Raw genomic sequence first — 7,205 nt, 5'->3', positions numbered from 1 at the left:
ATTGGAAGAAGAAACACTTGGAATGATACAGCAGTTAGCAAAACGTAGAGGTCAGCGGAGCAAAAGCGATCGTTTTTCTGTTGAAAACAGAAGGGACGTCGATAAGGGCAACGGTAACTACGTTACGGAGTTCCAGGAGTCAGAACGAGGCTCATCGCCAGCTTCCGGCGTGGTCAAGCCTAATGGCATTGCCGAGGGTGAAACTGCCGGGTTTATGTCGTCTGAACACCGGGATTAAGTTGTAACTTACAACTGAAACGTTGCCCACATCAGTTTCAAAACATTGTGCAGGTGAAACTGGGTGTTTTTCGTGCCTCCATTACTCGAAACAGGGTGAATTTTGTTCACTTTGATATGGATCATCTCTTGTAGACATTAACCTTAAACGTTTGCTAGGCCGAATAGCGATACCATATAACGACCCTCTATTATAACAGCCTTCACAATACCTTTTACATTCGACAGACTGACACGGGCTAGCAGGCTAGTAAAAATGCCCATCTCTGATAATCCAAGTAGGATTGGGGAATTATTCCCTAGCTTACAGGGATAAAATAAAAGTTAAATGGTACTGGTAAATACCAACGTGTGCAGCGACAGTTCTTATTTGGTTTGATTTCTAATCTGGAAAAACGACGACCACAGAAAATAGCTAATAGGAGAGAAAGATAAATGACAAGCATATTGGTTATTACTATACTAGGCCTAAGGGGCCGACCATTTCATGTTCTGTTGGAAGGGGGAGTGGGCGACGTTGGATTTTGTATGGAGACTAGATATTTTTCAGCTACAAATGCAAAATCAGGTTTAAAACTATGATTAGTATAAACTACTAAAAAAATGTTTTTTTCAAAAACCCACCACAAAACAATGTATTGTTTGGTGGCTGACATGTTTTTTTTGTTCAACAGATGGAAGCATAATTAGTTTTCAATCAATTTCGAAGAAAACATTTTTTGGGGAAAAAAATATCTAGCCACCCACACACTCACAGTCACAGAAATCCTATTGACCGTCCCATTTTGAAAACGCTGATGTGGACGTACAGAGGTAGAATTCAGACCCCTTGTATTATTTAGGTATTTTTGTAGAATGCAAGATACGAATACTACGTCATATATATATACATCAATCTACTCTTGCATACCAGTAGGTGTCAGTATAGGCTTTCTACTTGCGCCTGGCCTCGGCCTATGTATAAAAGCATGCCCTCTGCAATATCTGAAGACCACGGGCCAAAGGACCAGCAGTGAGGTCGACTCCTGTAAAGCCATTATGATGAGACGAGTGGAATCCAATATTGACTGGGGCGAAGGGAGATCACTCTCAACCCCTTGTCCGACTACTGCTATTAGTTGGGTGAAGTGCTCGTAATATATCCCATGTGGCGACACTTGTGTTTTAGAGAAGGCAATTCTCGATTCGCACTCCTTTAAAAGGAAGCCACAGTTATTGTTACATTAGAAACGATGAGCTATTATATTGGAATAAAAAAATTATTCCAGATAACAAAGTGTCAGAGAGCTGTCCTCAGAGAATATCCCGTGTCACAATTGTCGCCACATAAACATTTAGAAGTGTCTGATCTTAAGGTAACCCCACCTACTTAGAAATCTTTTGCTAAGTGCAGATCATGAAACTGGGACACAGCAGCACAGCAATATAGGGGCAACATTCACTTTTTAACAATATCCATATGAATTTATGTCTCATGTTCGGAAACCCTGGGATTTGCAGGTTGCTGTCACCCAGATATTATTAGCTGTAAGGAAGAAACACTGTACAGAAAACAAACAACTTGTGTATACATTACAGAAACATTTATTCAGATGACCGAAAGTCGAAAGTAATATGCCTCAAGGGAGATCCAAAAACGGGCCAAAATTGTATAGAAAGTATGGTCTTGTGCCATGCTAATAAGCAAAGAGGTTTGCCAAAAGGAAACTGAAAGTTGGGCCAAAACTGTGAGCCTAAAAATACGCCAAAAATACGCTGGAATGGTAGTCTCTCTCTCTCTCTCTCTCTCTCTCTCTCTCTCTCTCTCTCTCTCTCTCTCTCTAATACACACATACATGTAGGCTCGTTCATTCACTCCAGCTCTCATCTCTAACATATATACACAATATACACTCTCCCTCTCACACATACATACACACATCATACATACATGCTCATTCACTCTCTCACACTCACACACAAACACTCACACACACATACCCACATACATGCATACAGACAGACATGATAATTCAATCTTACATTTACTCTTACACGCACACAATACACACACACAAACATACATATTCATTCAGTCTCTCTCTCTCTGTCTCTCTCTCTCCCACACACACACACACACACACAAACACACACACACACACATGCTCATTCAATCGTATATTTACTCTCACACAAACGCACACATACATACAAACCTGCTCATTCATTCACTCACTTGCACACATTCAGACATTAAAAGGATAAAGGAGTCTAAGAGAAGATCTTCCTAAAGAAGGCAGCCGCTCCCGTCAGCGCCTTTCTAAAGGGATGAATGTCTCTGTCATCCACAAAGCTGTGGTCGTCCTGGTCCTCGTACACCCAGTAGTCACTGTCATCATCATCACTTGGGGCAGGATAGTAATCAGCGTGGTTGATGGTGACGGGGGCGGGGAGCGTCTCACCGTAGACAGGGCGGGCCCAGAACGGAGTGAAGACGCTCAGGGGGTCGGGACAACGGGAAGGGGACACAGCCAGGGAACGCTACACATCGAGGGGGTGGAGGGAGGGAGGGACAAAGGAAGTCAGGTCAGACAGAAATACGGGATACTTTTGCAAAGAAAACGAATCACAGTTTATTATAGGGACTGGGCAGACTTAATGTGCAACAAATCACCTATACTAGACGGAAGAATTTACAGGGAGGGCATGTAAAATTATACATACACAGTCGGACTCCTCATCCTGAGACGGCCACAAACTCACAGCCGCAGGAGTGCCATAATAGCGAATTATGTCCTCCCGAGCTGAAAAAGAAAAACGAAAGCTAGGCTCAGTTAAATGTACGCCGACGGCTACGTTCAAAAAATCACAATTTACGACTTCTGACAGCTACAGTATGTCACTCGACCTCGGCCCTTTGACACCTCGAACTCCAAGTGTATGTAGGGTTACAGGCTGTGCTGCAAGACGACATTTAACCAATAAAATGGGCCAAACACCTGCTTTTCACGTAATACAGGTTATCTTACATCTGTACTACATCGCCCGACACTATAATGTACGAACAGGTTTCATCTGAGCACCACATGTCAAGTTTACAATGTAAAATGTTCAGTTAAGACAATTGCAAATGGCGGCCGCCATCTTCAGTCCCGATACAGCTGCCTAACAACGACCAATTTCACGTCTAATTTAACATCTTAATACTGTTAAGTGGAATAATTGTGATCTTAAATACCTTGAATGTGAAGCCTTGTATTCATCTTGGAAGAAGAAACACTTGGAATGATACAGCAGTGAGCAAAACGTAGAGGTCAGCGGAGCAAAAGCGATCGTTTTTCTGTTGAAAACAGAAGGGACGTCGATAACGGCAACGGTAACTACGTTACGGAGTTCCAGGAGTCAGAACGAGGCTCATCGCCAGCTTCCGGCGTGGTCAAGCCTAATGGCATTGCCGAGGGTGAAACTGCCAGTTTATTTCGTCTGAACACCGGGATTAAGTTGTAACTTACAACTGAAACGTTGCCTACATCAGTTTCAAAACATTGTGCAGGTGAAACGGGGTGTTTTTCGTGCCTCCATTACTCGAAACAGGGTGAATTTTGTTCACTTTGATATGGATCATCTCTTGTAGACATTAACCTTAAACGTTTGCTAGGCCGAATAGCGATACCATATAACGACCCTCTATTATACCAGCCTTCACAATACCTTTTACATTCGACAGACTGACACGGGCTAGCAGGCTAGTAAGAATGCCCATCTCTCATAATCCAAGTGGGATTGGGGAATTATTCCCTAGCCTAAAGGGATAAAATAAAAGTTAAATGGTACTGGTAAATACCAACGTGTGCAGCGACAGTTCTTATTTGGTTTGATTTCTAATCTGGAAAAACGACGACCACAGAAAATAGCTAATAGGAGAGAAAGATAAATGACAAGCATATTGGTTATTACTATACTAGGCCTAAGGGGCCGACCATTTCATGTTCTGTTGGAAGGGGGAGTGGGCGACGTTGGATTTTGTATGGAGACTGGATATTTTTCAGCTACAAATGCAAAATCAGCTAAAATTATGAGCCTAAATAAAACATTTTTTCAAAATTCCACCTTGCAACAACGTATTTTTGGTGGCTGACATGTTCTTTTTGTCCAACAGATGGAAGCATAATTAGTTTTCAATCAATTTCGGAGACAATATATTTATTTTCTGAAAAAATCCTAGCCACCCACACACTCACAGTCAGAGGAATCCTATTGACCGTCCCATTTTGAAAACGCTGATGTGGACGTACAGGGGTAGAATTCAGACCCCTTGTATTATTTAGGTATTTTTGTAGAATGCAAGATACGAATATTACGTCATATATATGTACATCAATCTACTCTTGCATACGAGTAGGTGTCAGTATGGCTTTCTACTTGCGCCTGGCCTCGGCCTATGTATAAAAGCATGCCCTCTGCAATATCTGAAGACCACGGGCCAAAGGACCAGCAGTGAGGTCGACTCCTGTAAAGCCATAATGATGAGACGAGTGGAATCCAATATTGACTGGGGCGAAGGGAGATCACTCTCAACCCCTTGTCCGACTACTGCTATTAGTTGGGTGAAGTGCTCGTAATATATCCCATGTGGAGGCATTTGTGTTTTAGAGTAGAAAGGCAATTCTCGATTCGCACTCCTTTATAAGATAGCCACAATGATTGTTACGTTAGAAACATCTTGGAAAACTCTGAATGTGGTGTTTCTTCAGGACAACGCACCTGTGCGTTGTTTGTTTTCACCATGGCTGCTTAAGCATGACTAGTTTCAAACCTATTGAACACCCTCCGTATTCACCAGATTTGGCACGGTCAGATTTCCACCTCTTCTCAACTTGAAGGAAGAACTGTCAGGCAAACATTTCGTAAATGATATCATTTCTGCTGTTAACTTTTAACACTACCAGGAGACCTGCTGCACCAGTAGGATCCAGGCATTCCATAACCATTGACAGAATTCTGTGGACATTGGAGTGGATTATGTTAAATATTAATTATCAATAACTCATTGAACGCAGTTACGCTCAGAACTTTTCAGCCACCCCTTGTACTTGGGACTGTAAAAACCTAGTCCTAGATTTCATTAAAGCAGTAAATGTTTTCAATCTTTGTTACTTCAAATCACGAGTGAGTGAGTTGGGTTTAACGCTGCTTTTAACAGTATTCCTATGTCACGGTGTGTCTGCTTAATGTGGGAGGAACGCCCGAAGTGATGTAGGTCTCAGACGTTTACCACGTGGGTGAAACCCACGAGCACGGTTTGGTGCTGACAAACCTAGAAACATAATCGGGGCGAACCGGGATTCAAACCCACAATCATAGGTTTCTGGCGTGTCCAATCGACAAAACTCTGCACAGCGAATCGCTGCGCCTTAGACAACTGGTCCGCCACTTCAAATCACAAGTTACCCCACTTAATTAATTGTGTGTTACTTCATCTTGTGTATTCCACCATGACATTTGTCAGTACTATGGATTCAAGATCAAGGCATATGCTATCCACATTGTGAAGTGCTCTATGATTAATACTAAGCCCCACAGCACATAACAGCTGAAATGGAAATACAACCGAAATACTGACCAAAGTCCCTCACTCACTCCAAGAATGACAAAACAAGACACTGAAATAAAGATTTTATTTTTTTCTATAAACAAAGATCACAGCAAAATATGCTTATTGTATTGAAAATTTGACTATACCTGTATGCAAGATGTCCATATGTACATTCAGTGTGAGTTCACACTCGGAGGTCAAGCCCACACAACCTCATGTCTTGAGCAAAACAAACAAACTTAGGCTGTGAAATCTGAGATGGGCTCAGCTTTAAAAATCTGAAAAATCATTAACTTTTATCTCTTCAGGACACTTTACAATGTCCTGGAGCACAGAATTATTAGGTTGCTATTTTGTTAGGAACTTATGAACCAAACAAACTCATTGACACAATAAAATGACCTTGAATTCTTTGTTTAAGGCCCTGACCAAATTGTTGAAGGATTATTTTAAAGCCATGCATGGTCACCACAGCCAACTAACAACAAATCCAGTCTCACTTTTCATCCACAACCTCCCAAGTCTGGCTTAACAAAAGTAAAATACTGCCCTGAATAAGAAGTGCTAAGTCCTCCAATACTGGAAGTAAAAGTCAGCACCAGGGCCTAATAGCACAAAGCTGTCTAAGCCCTATCAACATAGTAGCTCCTATTGACTTGAGTCTTAGTGCTAAGATCACTTTGTGCAAGTGGACCCCGGCAGATTTAAACGGCAAAATATACATGTCAAGCACAACAGATGTAGGTTCAGTCCATTAATTGTAGGTATATGGTTACCAATCTTTGCCTTGTATGAGTGAGTGAGTGAGTTGGGTTTAACGCTGCTTTTAACAGTATTCCAGTCATATCGCTGCGTGTCAGCTTAATGTGGGAGGAAAGCCCAAAGTGATGCAGGTCTCAGACATTTACCACTTCAGTGAAATCCACAAGCACGGGTATGGTGCTGACAAACCTAGAAACATAATCGGGGCGAACCAGGATTCGAACCCACAATCATAGGTTTCTGGCGTGCCCAAGGGACGCAACTCTGCACAGCGAATCGCGGCGCCTTAGGCGACTGGGCCACCCGTGCCCCCCCTCACCTTGTATGATATACTGATGGAAATGAATAAGGTAACACTTAGTTTTAGACACAGTGAAATGATATGCTATTGCTTCCCAACCTTGTCTTCCAAATACACACTGGAAACAATGCGCACAAACACATCTTAACATTTGAATACTGACAAATGTTGAATTTGTATGTTAATTTCAAATGTAATGATAGTAAAGCTTATTTCCCCATTTTTTTCATTGTTCCCTTATTCGTTTCCATCAGTACACATTAGATTGGCCAATTGAATGGTGATCATAGTCTCATATTTAAACAACTTTTTAAAATATTTGCTGTGATT

This window comes from Haliotis cracherodii, unplaced genomic scaffold (genome assembly GCF_022045235.1).
Source record: "Haliotis cracherodii isolate W230 unplaced genomic scaffold, xgHalCrac1.p SCAF_8, whole genome shotgun sequence".
Lineage (NCBI taxonomy): Eukaryota > Metazoa > Mollusca > Gastropoda > Lepetellida > Haliotidae > Haliotis > Haliotis cracherodii.
The sequence above is the reverse complement of the archived record's forward strand: the minus strand, read 5'-3'. Positions refer to the sequence as shown.